Source organism: Electrophorus electricus, chromosome 9, assembly GCF_013358815.1.
Source record: "Electrophorus electricus isolate fEleEle1 chromosome 9, fEleEle1.pri, whole genome shotgun sequence".
Taxonomy (NCBI): domain Eukaryota; kingdom Metazoa; phylum Chordata; class Actinopteri; order Gymnotiformes; family Gymnotidae; genus Electrophorus; species Electrophorus electricus.
Window position 1 is genome coordinate 15,644,383 of NC_049543.1, and position 11,918 is coordinate 15,656,300.

At 40.4% G+C, this 11,918-nt stretch overlaps 1 long non-coding RNA gene across 1 annotated transcript; it reads left to right on the forward strand.

The window, feature by feature from the left end:
• Positions 1-3,252: 3,252 nt before the first annotated feature.
• Positions 3,253-10,497, forward strand: LOC118242031. Its single transcript, XR_004776514.1, has 4 exons — positions 3,253-3,344; positions 3,452-3,584; positions 4,697-4,763; positions 10,182-10,497. It is a non-coding gene; the product is annotated as an uncharacterized LOC118242031 (long non-coding RNA).
• Positions 10,498-11,918: the final 1,421 nt, after the last annotated feature.

Consider the following 11,918-nt stretch of genomic DNA (forward strand, 5'->3'; position numbering starts at 1 on the left):
TTATTCAAACACACTTATCCAAAGTGCATCCTTCAAGGATAAAGTCCCCTGAAGAACCATATTCTGCATTGCCTTTGATTATCTATCACTTTATTTCTGTCAGCACGCTGGGAGCAGCGATGCGATCACCAAGGTGCAGAATCTTTGCGTGTTTTCTGGTTTTGAATTTCCAGACATGTCAGAGCACAGTAAGGGGTGAGTATTCAGGTAGATTCCGTTGGCTGTTTTATTTCAGGAGCAGGAAGTGAACATCCTCTCAGAAACTGCCACAGTTCAAAGAGTTTTTACTATCAGTGAGAGAAACATTGGGGAAGGTATGACAAGGTCATTGTTTGGTGAAAATGTAAGTGTTTGGCAGCCAGGCTGGCCTTAGATGACTGGTATTGACTGACAAATAATGGGTTTAATTTATTAGGATTAGGATCCAGAGGATAACTTTTTGAGTTATATTTCAATTTGAAATCTGATTTTTTTTTTTTATTATAAAAAATAAAAAGTTTTCAAAGCTTGAGTGAATTAGAATCACTTTGACTTTCATAACATCCCACAGATCTGATCAGAGTATGCTAAGAAATATTTATTTATTGGTATTAATTTATTTATCTATTGTATGTGTGTGAGAGAGAGAGAGACCGAGAGAGAGGGGAAGTATGAGTATGTGTTTGTTTCAGCAGACCTGTCAGTTTTGTTCAGTCTGACTGAAAAATCACTGCTTTGAACTCTCTCTCCATCCAAGACCTGCAAAAAGCAACTACAATTATTATTAACAACTCTCTCTCTCTCTCTCTCTCACACACACACACACACACACACACACACACACACACACACAAACCTTAAATGAGCTTGACATTCAGTCAGTTTACATAAAGCTATGGTGGTCTCTCAAGTAAAGACCCAGAAATGGAAGTGAACAGACTGATGTAGACGAGCTGTGTGCGCTGGGTCACACAACCAGAACGTCGGTGTGCAGGGGGCCAGTGAACAACCACAGCATGAACCTCACGGCCCACCACACATCCTCTGAGCGAGTGTATACACTCATCTGCAGTTTGTGGCCTAAGCACAGTTATACTGAGAGGGTAACCTTATTACTCTTTGTACAATGGACATGATTCATTGAGCTGCCTAATGGTTTTGACCTTTGGGTCAAATCTTTGGCTTATGTTGGAGGGTAATGGGCAATTCCACATGGGTTCGAACCAAGAGGGTTCCTGGTGCGTTGGAAATGACACTGCTCTGTCACACAGGCTCCTGCTCAAGCCTATGGCTGAATTAGTGTCTGTGAACATATCTCAGAGCTGTAAAGAGTCTGGATAGACATGAGCTCAGACAGGCTTGAGTCTGGGTCTCTGCTGGACTGGGACGTGCTCCAAAGGCTTCACATCTTGTCGACACAAGGGGACGTCATGTTGAGTTACACAATGTCCCCTTGCCCTTTGGCTGTGTATCTAGGTATACCTACCATGTAGCTAATCAAGACAGATTTTAAGTTTGGTAGTTTGCTTAGTTTATGTTTCTTTAATATTTAGCACCCTCTATTTAGAACTCTTTTATAAGATAAAACAATGTAATATATGCTAAGATTTGTGTATGTATGTGTTTGGCTTGGGGAAGGATTCTGATTGTTGTCTACTAACCCAGATCAGACAGAAATGGGGGGGTGGGGTGTTTGTTCAGGATTAGGGTCTACTGTGCACGTAATGCTGAAGTGTGTAGTGACATGGTTGAATGCTGATCAGAGCTTTTTCATTAGACATTCGTTTGCCTGTTTGTGTGACCGGCGCATGCAGGTTTTTGACAGTCTGGTGTTAGTGAAAAGGAAGTAAGTGCTGTTATCCAAGATGATGCTGTTCCATGCGCGCACACACGTAACGGCAGCTCCATGTCTCCATCCACACTTTAACCTTATCAGTACAGAGCAAGACAGGGAGCCTTAGGCCAAAAAAAACCCGAGCAGGGCAACAAAGAGGAAATTGAAAGACAGAATGAGCTTCACAACTCAAGCAGAATGCATTGCTGTTTACTATCAGTAATGTGGAAGGGGGGTGTAGTCACTCAACAGGCAAAAGACAATATAGGGCATTGATTAAACGCTGCTTAAGAGTCATTATTTGTAAATCCCTGCATGCACACCTATGATGCCGTCTGTTAAACAGAGAGTCCTGAGGGCACATTTTTGCCCTCACCTGGCTCATACCTGTACTGGGTATTTAGTGTTCTTATCAGTAATATGGTTTAGGTGTGCTTGGAGCCAAAAGGCAGGCCATCTGGAGGGAGCTCAAGACGGTGTGGAGAAATGCTGTGAAGGAGAAGTTCAGTCAGTGGCACCAATTTAAAAACAAAACACATCACCACTGGTTAGCACTGTGCTAACATTTGGCTAGCGACTTCCATTCAATGTTATCGACGTTAACCGCATTCGTTCTTTTAGAAATTCTGTGCTAATATTTCAACATTTCCCGACTTTGATTGTTTAGCTTTAGTTCTTTCTTTCCTTGGCAATTTTTAAAGTTTTTTTTAAAGAAAGTTTTTTTTAAGTAAGGTACAGGTTAATCACCACACACACACACCTTTTATATATATATATATATATATATATATATATATATATATATATATATATATATATATATATATATATATATATATATATATATATATAATATTTACTGTAGAATTTAACAAGTGTATTGAAAAGATTGGATTAAAGAATCAAATGTCATGAAACTTCACTTGTACATAGATATCTAGACCTTTTTATTAAGGAAATTACAGAAGAATTTATTTTAAAATGTATGCAAGTACTAATTCTAGATTTTGTCCTAATTCTACATTCTGTACACACCTTGTAATTTTAATAGGAGTGGATAGTTATTTTGATGTTTCAAAGTATGCAAGTTTACACATATTTAATGAAAGGATCTCATTTGCATACATAAATGTACATTTGGGAGGAAAATCCACTGATTAAAATGCTTGTAAGCAAAATTGGCAGATATTCGTTACTTTATTTGTTGATTAAATATTCACCTGTAGTGTCTTACTGTTTTTCCTTTTCTTGTAGTGTATTATACAGCTCTTTGTGCATGTACATGGTCTGCACAGTAAAAGTACAGGCCAGCGTGAGTAACTCTCTCAGCTACCTGAACCATTTTTCTCAGCTACCTGAAATGCCTCATTGGGATTTCAGCCATTTTCTTTGTTCTAAGATGATGCAATATTGTCACAGTTTCCATATTGCCCACTTACCACGCCCTCACACAATGCATAGCAAATACCGGATGCTGGGAGGAATATGTTCAGTTTTGTGGCCATGTATAGAAAACGCTGTGCTACGCGTTGTGAGTGAAAATCTCCTTTGTATGCTCTGCCAAAAGGTAGAATCACAAAGAAGTAGTTTAAATGAATTTTTCCCACTGTTCCTTTCTCTGTTCCAATTGTTGTGCAGATGGCACTTCCCGGAGGACTGCTTAAAAAAACTACGTGCAGTTCGATGCTGGATTTTCACATCTCTTTACTCCCGAGAGGACGGGGCAGTTCCAGCTTTGTGTGAGCCAGCAGCAGATTCAGCTCCACAGCCTGTGAGTATGTATTATTATTTGTGATCTTTAAACCAAACACAGCAGCTACTATAAATGATCGAGTGGGGAGTTTTTGGCTGTAGCTAAGTAGGCTAAAGGGGCTGACTTCATTTTGCTAATGAGCTGCAGGCCCACGTTTACTGAAAATTGTGCGTGAATATGTTCATGGTTGCTTCAAACACTAGATGTTGAAAGGTGTTCTACTGTGAAGGTGGATTTATGATTACAAACTGTAATGTTACAGTCACAATCCAGTGTCACGGGACTGTAAACAGCTTGGAAACCATGAGACACTCTAATGATTTTAAAGGCAAAGTACACCTTGAAAACATTGCGTCAATTACTTTGTTTCAGAAAATAATGAAGCTTGATTGTGATTAAAAAACGATTATAAAGTGATGCTTAGTTGTGATTATAAATCTGAATTGGCTGATCTGAACATTGTAGCAAATCATTACTTGATTCTTCACAAATTACATGCATATTCATTTCCATCAGATATGGTTTCAGAAAGATAATTGCTGTTTAGAAAATAATTATGCTTTTGAGTCAAGTTGTTTACATAAACAACGCTTTTCCCCTCAGAAGTGACAAACATGTTAGATTTGATATCTAGCTCAGAGTTTGATCTGAGCGAATGGGGGGAGGGGTTAAGAGAGATGGATAGAGAGAAAAAGAGAGAGAGAAAGAAAGCGAGAGTGTACGTCCCAGAGCAGAGGTAGGATGATGTCACCTTGCACTGTCTGACAACGTCTCTAATTGCAGCGTCTCGCACACTCATGCACACATGCAGTGGAACAACTGTCAAAAGTATGTGTGTGCACGTGCACACACGTGCACGTGTGTGTTTGTGTGTGAGTGTGTGTGAGAGTATGTTTGTATTTGCTAATTATCTTGGTGGCAGAGTTGCTGTAACCTACTCCAGTGCATCAGCAACTCAACAGGAAGGAAGAGCATTGGGGAAAACACACCTTTAACACTCTCTACTCACCAAAAAGCACACACACACACACACACACACACACACACACACACTGCAGTGAGATGTCTTTCCTAAAGTGTTTAGATCAAATGCACTTCAATTGTCAGACTGTGTGTGTGTGTGTATCTAGGTGACAGGTGTTCTTCCAACTTAACAGTACAACTTATTCCTTCATTTGTGCCCAGAAGATATGTCAGGTAAGTTGTGATGACACTGGATGCATGCATGCACACACACACACACACACACACACACACACACACACACACACACACACACACACACACACACACACACACACACACAAAAACACATACCAGCTCCTAGTCAAATTATATTTCTAATCTATATTATTCAAAATGATTTGGTTATAGATTTTATTAATAGGACTTATTTAAACTTCAAATAGTAGGTGACATTTTCTAAGTGTGTGCGTGAACCTTCAATGTCATGAGACTAATATCTACTGTATCTCTGTCTGTGGTGTGTCTAACTGTAATCAGTATTGACATGGTTAATATTAGACTCAAGGCTGTATCACCAGGCAGGTTTGGGTTTGCAATGTTATCACTGACTCTGTGAAACAATAAATTCCAGCTAAATAAAAAAGGCCTCAACATAAGACAATTAGAGCATGGCTCCATTTCAGCTTTGAATGAATAACCCCATAAATAGTGCAGTGTTTTGAACAGGCTTGTTCTACTGGACGATGCTGAACCTTCAAATGCCCCCAAACCCCCCGAATGTCACGCAGTCCAGCTCTTTCATCCATCATGTGTGCAGTCAAACGCACACAGTCCCGCACACGCATCAATCATGCACTCTTTAACACGCTCTCACACCATCTGGCACGCGAGTGTGACCAAACGTTCATCAATCACCCAATCGACGTGTGCGAGTACATGTGTGCGTGTGACTCAGCTCAGACGAATCCCACTGTCATGCAGTGTGCAAGCCACGTCAGTGTTAGCTTGTATGGGTTTTGTGTGTGTGTGTGTGTGTGTGTGTGTGTGTGTGTGTGTGTGAGAGCAGAAGGTGCTAACATGTATTTGCGCAGCATCTGTCACGTGCAACTGGGATGACAAGGCCTGGTGGGAGTGTCTGTATGTCAGGACAATGCATATTCGCCTTGCTTCGAAGCAGCTGCAGAAGAAAGAGACACATTTTTCCCTTCAGACTGTCATGAAATGACTCTTAACCGCACTGTCACTGCTCACGTGGATCCAAATTAGAATAAACATGAGCATCCCTCTTCAGAATAAAAAATATATTTAAAAATCTTAATCATTATTCTTCCTCTTATCTTAATCATTCTGTTACATTTATCTGGATTAAATGGTAAATGGTAATTCTTTGAAAATGATCCGATTCGGTCAATGATGCGTGATGGATTTGTCTCTGCTTCCCCCAACCGAAACGATCTTCTCTGCCTTCTTTTACATCCACCATACACTTCTCAGCACCTGTACATCTCTCCATCAGTTCTTTGCTTCACCTCTCATCCTGCTCATCCATTCGTCCATGTCTTTTTACCCGTCCGCCCGTCCGTCCGCCCGGTGCCCCGGTCGTGCCATCCGTCAGCTATGCAACAGGTCTGCGATCGGCCCCTTTGCTCTTGCCAGTGAGTGTGGATAAACGACACTGACCTACTTTTTTCGACGGGGTGCGGGGTGTGGGGGGTGGAGCAGATCAGCGTCAGCTAGCGAGATTCTGCCAGCCTGGCTTCAGCTGTCAGATACACAGCGCATGGCACCAGCTCACTTCCGCACCACGTCAAAGGGTGTCCTCTTGTCCCCATGACGATACCCCCACCGCCGAATTGCTGGCTCAAGGCTAAATGAGCACATTCAGCTGCTTCAATTAGTGACTCTGGGGATTTGAGGAAAGAAAATGTCACGCTGTGCTCCAAATATATTTTCACCTGAACCATATGAAGTTAACAAATCTCACCCAGCACTATTAGACTCGAACTTTCATTACCACGGGCTCTTTTAACATCTTCGATAGTAACCAGTATAAATGGTAATAGCACAGACATTGTCCGAAGAGCCCAGTACAAATTCCTTTCTTATCTGTATTCCTTTGTTTTGGGCTGATCTATAGCTCATGAGATAGCCCAGTAAAGTAGACAGTAAAGCAGATTTCAGTAAAGTATTTGGTGCACAGCCTGTGAGTGAAGGAGACAATAGTAAACTATTGGAACACAGCCTGAGATTGAAAGTGATATAGTGAACTATCCGGAAACAGTGTTTTTTCCTATATATATATATATATATATATATATATATATATATATATATATATATATATATATATATATATATATTCATATACGGAACTACCTAGCTTTATTTTAGTAGTTAACTAAAGACCTGAAAACTCAAAATACATACATCAAAATCCGCTCAGAAATTATGTATGGCAAACGGTTTTAAATCTAAAATTGATAAAAATGATGATCTAGAATGACCTGTATGCATTTAAGGGTGAAACATCAAAATCGGCAGAGATGTCTGCTTTATCTGTGGATGCTTTTGGAACTATCTGTGCACGTTTTACAGGTTAGTTGCTGAGCTGGCTAACAAAAACACTGTTTGTTATATTAACTATTTAACATGGCTACTTGCTGCTCTGGGTGAAATTCCTCTGTTTCTTTATCCACTTGTTCTTTTTATAAATGACCACAGATGTAGCCAGTTAGCATACGGTACTACAACACTGCTCAGTACAGTTCAGGCTCACCTGTTTTCTGAAGGAAACGGGGGCACTCAAACCAGAAGAAAGTCCCCTGCCTCTCTTTTCGCATTCCTTTCATTTCTGAAATGGTTTCATTTTAACCAGGTCAGAACTGCTAAATGCTCTCTAATCAGCAACACAGGAATTACACAACAGATCTGCGTGCAGGGGGATCAGACAACTTTTGCTTTTTGGTGGAGGAGTATAGTGGGGTGGGGAGGGGTGGAAGAAAACCACATGCAGATAAAAGACTTATCATGGATGACCAAGTCTAACATTATTGATCTCTGCAATAAGAGAGAGTAATAAGAAACCATCGATTTATTTCCAAAGCTATTGGAGGGCCCCTATCCAAGCAGGCCCCCGGGTAGTCAGGTCCAACATTACCCGCTGTCCAACGCCCCTGAGATCGATGTTCCTCTGCATTTTCCTAATTATCTATCGAATGGTTTTACCAAACACAAATTGCGCATTCAATTTATGTATGTTTTGGCATGATTGTTTATATTTAAAATATTATTCCTAGTTTGGAGATTAGAGGAGATGAGTGGAGAGCAGAAGAGAGGAAAGGAGAAGAGCGGAGGATACAGGAGTGGAAAACATGGAGGGCTATTGTAGAGGTGCATAAATGAGAAGAGAGACGCGGGTCTCCCGCTGAGGATCCGATGGATAGAAAATCAATGTCCCAAGAACACACAATATAGTTTAATTAAATGAAATAATTACAATTTTGAAATGATTTGACGACTTCATCAGGACAAGCACAAAATGATGCCAGATGGAATGGTTCGTGTTTTAGCATAATATTTCGCAGGTAAATCAATGTCCATTTATCTTCAGTAAAACATATAATCCTCGGAATGAACTGTCCCTGTGTCGGGACATTTAATGTCAGATCTTTGATGTGGAGAGAAGCGACTGAATTGTTCTGGGAACCGAGGAAAGGTCTGAACGAACGCACCCAAAGGAAAAGAGGCAAGGTGAGGTGGGCTACGCAGGGCATTCTTGGCAAGTATTCCTACTGGAATCCCAGGAAACTGGAATAAAGTTCACTAGACAAAATGCAATGCTATTACACCACTGTTTTGCAAACTTTGTTGAAGAATTACATAATTGCCAAAGCATCTCTGTGTGTAGCGCATAACAGAAACTTGCATTTAGATTTTTCATTTTTGACACGTTTTTTTTGGTTACAATCTTTTTCTTTTTCTCTCTTTTTATTATTTATTTTATTACGCACCAAGCAATAATGCTGCAGGTTTTGCTCATGTGTAGATATAGATCCTTGCAGTAAATTTTTAAAAATTTGCCAGATTAAATCTGACTAAAAACATTCTGGAGCATACACCAGAACAGAAAGCGGGGCCCTGAATCTTTCCATGCCTGGCCAGTGCCCTGAGGAAATGCATTTTGGGCCCCGGCTCCCAGACTGTTCAGGGGCCCGTGTTAGCACTGGTGCTAGCAATACTCTTTTAAAAGTAGCAGCTATGTCTTAAGCCTTTACCAGACAACATCCACATTGGAATTTCCGCATGGTAAAAAGGGCTTCCACTTTATTTTTTTTACCGTGATTCCCAGGAGAACAGGCGATACCCTTTGCTTATTTCTGCTGCTGGGGCTCGCGCACCTGCGCCACACTAAGCTCATTAGCGAGAGGCTTTGACGGCTAACTGCTGGGATGTGACAGGATCATGGTTTTAGCTTCCCAAATGTGTGCAAAATGTCAATTATTTTAGACAAGTCAGCAGATTTAGCGCACGAAAAGAACAGGCGATGGGCTGCTGTTCACCATCTCAGGTGACACTGATTTAGTTCTGCAGTCAGATGTGAAAGTTTTTTAAGTCTTGCTTAGTAGTTAATAGTTATTTTGTGTATGTGTGCGTGTGTGTAAGTCAATAAAGGTGTGTGTGTGTGTTTGTTGAGGCTTTTAAAAATGAAATGATTGCATCATTACAAAGTAACAAGAAGGAGTGTGTATATATATATATGTGTGCATATTTATGTATACGAGAGAGAAGGAGAAAGATTGTATCAAATCAGTTTATTTTCTCTTAGCAATTCATACAGAGACTCACTGAGGTGTCATTACTGCTTTCAATAAAACCTTCTTCCAGTGTTGAACTTGAAGGCCACTAATCAAATTCAGTCGAATGTGAACCTTTCAGATTTATTCTTTTGGAGAGGAATAGCTATGGGGGCTCAACAGTGTTGTCGAGATTTGCATTTTTCCTTTTTCATGTCACCTATATAGAGCATATTAATTACTCTAAATGCTACATTAGTCTGACCCAGCGTATCAATTTTCCTTGATTTTAAGCCAGATGAGTCAATGTCCCCTTGAATTTCCTAAAAAGGCAAAAACCCTGGGATATGCCATCTTGGGGGGGGATGATAAATATGGTATGAACACATGCCATAAATATGATATAAACACGAGCCATCTCAATCAGCTAAATTGTTGTCAAGCTGGAATGCTGCAGGGCAGTGGCTAAGGTACTCAACTAGCAATCAGGTCAAGGCCCACCACAAGCTATCAGGTCAAGCCCCACCACAAAGTTGCCACTGTTCGGTGTCTGAGCAAGGCCCTTAACCCTCCATTACTTGAATTGTGTTCAGTCATAATTGTGAGTTACTTTGGATTAAAGCATCAGCCAAGTGCTATAAACATAAATCTTCCCTGTAACAGACAACACCTGTCATGTTACTGACTAGGGAGCTCAAAATTCCATTTCAGTGAGCTGTGTTGTTGGGGGTTTTACAATCATTCACTTCAGCCAATCTGCTTTATGACACCATGAGAGGGTTGAAGTGAAGTCTGGAATTCTCCTTCAATAGGTGCTGCTAATTTTACTGTCTCTCCCGATGCTGTTTTCACCAAGGTCCTTCCTGGACAGTGAGGTTGTGCCTGGCTATTGGGGAGATCCCACATCAGATGCGAGGGCCTGCATGGAACCGAAACTTACAGACGGTGCATTCTCTGCATTCTTCAGTGTTAAATTAACACCCTCTTACAGTAGACATGATGCGGTGCTTAAGTGTGACTACACAGCCAATCAACACAACAGAGAACGTGTGACTAATGAATAATGAGGAATACTTAAAGTGAATATCTCATTCAGACTGTATCAAATGAATTTATTATATGTTATTATTATGTTTGTATATTATTATGTATTATAGAATGAACACTTCTGTACTTCCTACCCTGAAAAAACTATCAATAAAACTATGAATAATTTGTGAATATGGCTCATAACATAATTTACTATTATGATTACTATTGTGGTAACAGAGCAGAGATATTTGGAATATGTTCCATTTTTAATTCATTCTCTTTTGATCAGAGCTATTAAAATACCAAATCTTTCTCCATAAAACACTCCCCTACACTGCGGCAAATGTTTTCCTGGTGAAGTCATGCAGCATCCAAGTTTTTTGGAAAGTTTTTGGCTCATCCCACCCACGTTCTCTCAGCTCTCGCCTTCATCTGCACTTTGGCTTGTCAGACTGCAGACTCTGCTCCGTGGCATGTTCTGTTTTCATATGCACCTGTTACGGTATCTGGAATGGCTGTAGATGCCTGTGAAATAAGGGGGTTAAGATGTGTAGTCCTAAAGATTGTGAGCCAAGTTAAAGTAAAAGTGTTTTCCTGCATCTTCTTTCACTTTGTTCTTAGCTTCAAGGTTGAAAATCTTGGGTGATTTCTTCTTTTTTTGGACCACTTTTATCTGTTTATTGTCTGGAAGTGAAGACTGTACAATTACATTTTTGGTTAGAGCATTAATGCAGTTATTCCAGGGCGGATGGTCCCTAAATACTGATTTTAAAATTGGGACAAGGGTAAGTCCACCACATTAACTAGCAAAGTGTAGTATAAGTGCAGTCAATGAACAAGAGAGATTGCATTCTAACTCCCCTGCTGTATTATTTAAGAGCTACTCTAATGGGTTTTAATGATTCGCAGTCTAGCGTAATGCCTCATCGGCCTAATTAGCAAGCGGAGTTAGCTTAGCTTCGGCTAACTGCTGTCCTGCGGCAGGTCACTTAGCCTGCAAATCGAATCTTGATTTCTCAACACAGGATGGGCCTGCTTGAGTTCATTTGTGCATTCCACTACATGCACTCACACACAAAAGCCAAACCACAGTAACCAAAAGGAAATCAATCTGCACTTTTAGTTTCACACCATTACGGGCTGTTTTAAAGGCCCCTGCGATATCCAAAAGTTTATTTTTTCCATCATCGCACATGGACAAAAGATGTGGATAGTGATGTTTCCCCTCATCTTGGAAATGTAAACAAATGTAATAATGTAAACAAATTTTACTCCAGCTTGATGACAGTATATCTGTCATAATAAAAATGTGTGTGTGCGTGTGTGTATGTGTGAATGTTTTTAAAGATCTGATCTACTGCCCTCATGACTGAGGAGCCAACATATAAAATATCCACCACAGAACCTGTTACATCACTCCCCCCAACACCCATTACAACCTGGAAGGTCTTACACTGACTCTGAAACTACTGCAAAAAATAACCGTACGCCTAAGGAGGCGAGTGCTTTTCCCCCATTTTTGGTGTTCCTCTGGAAAGAACACAGCTTCTGTACTAGAGCT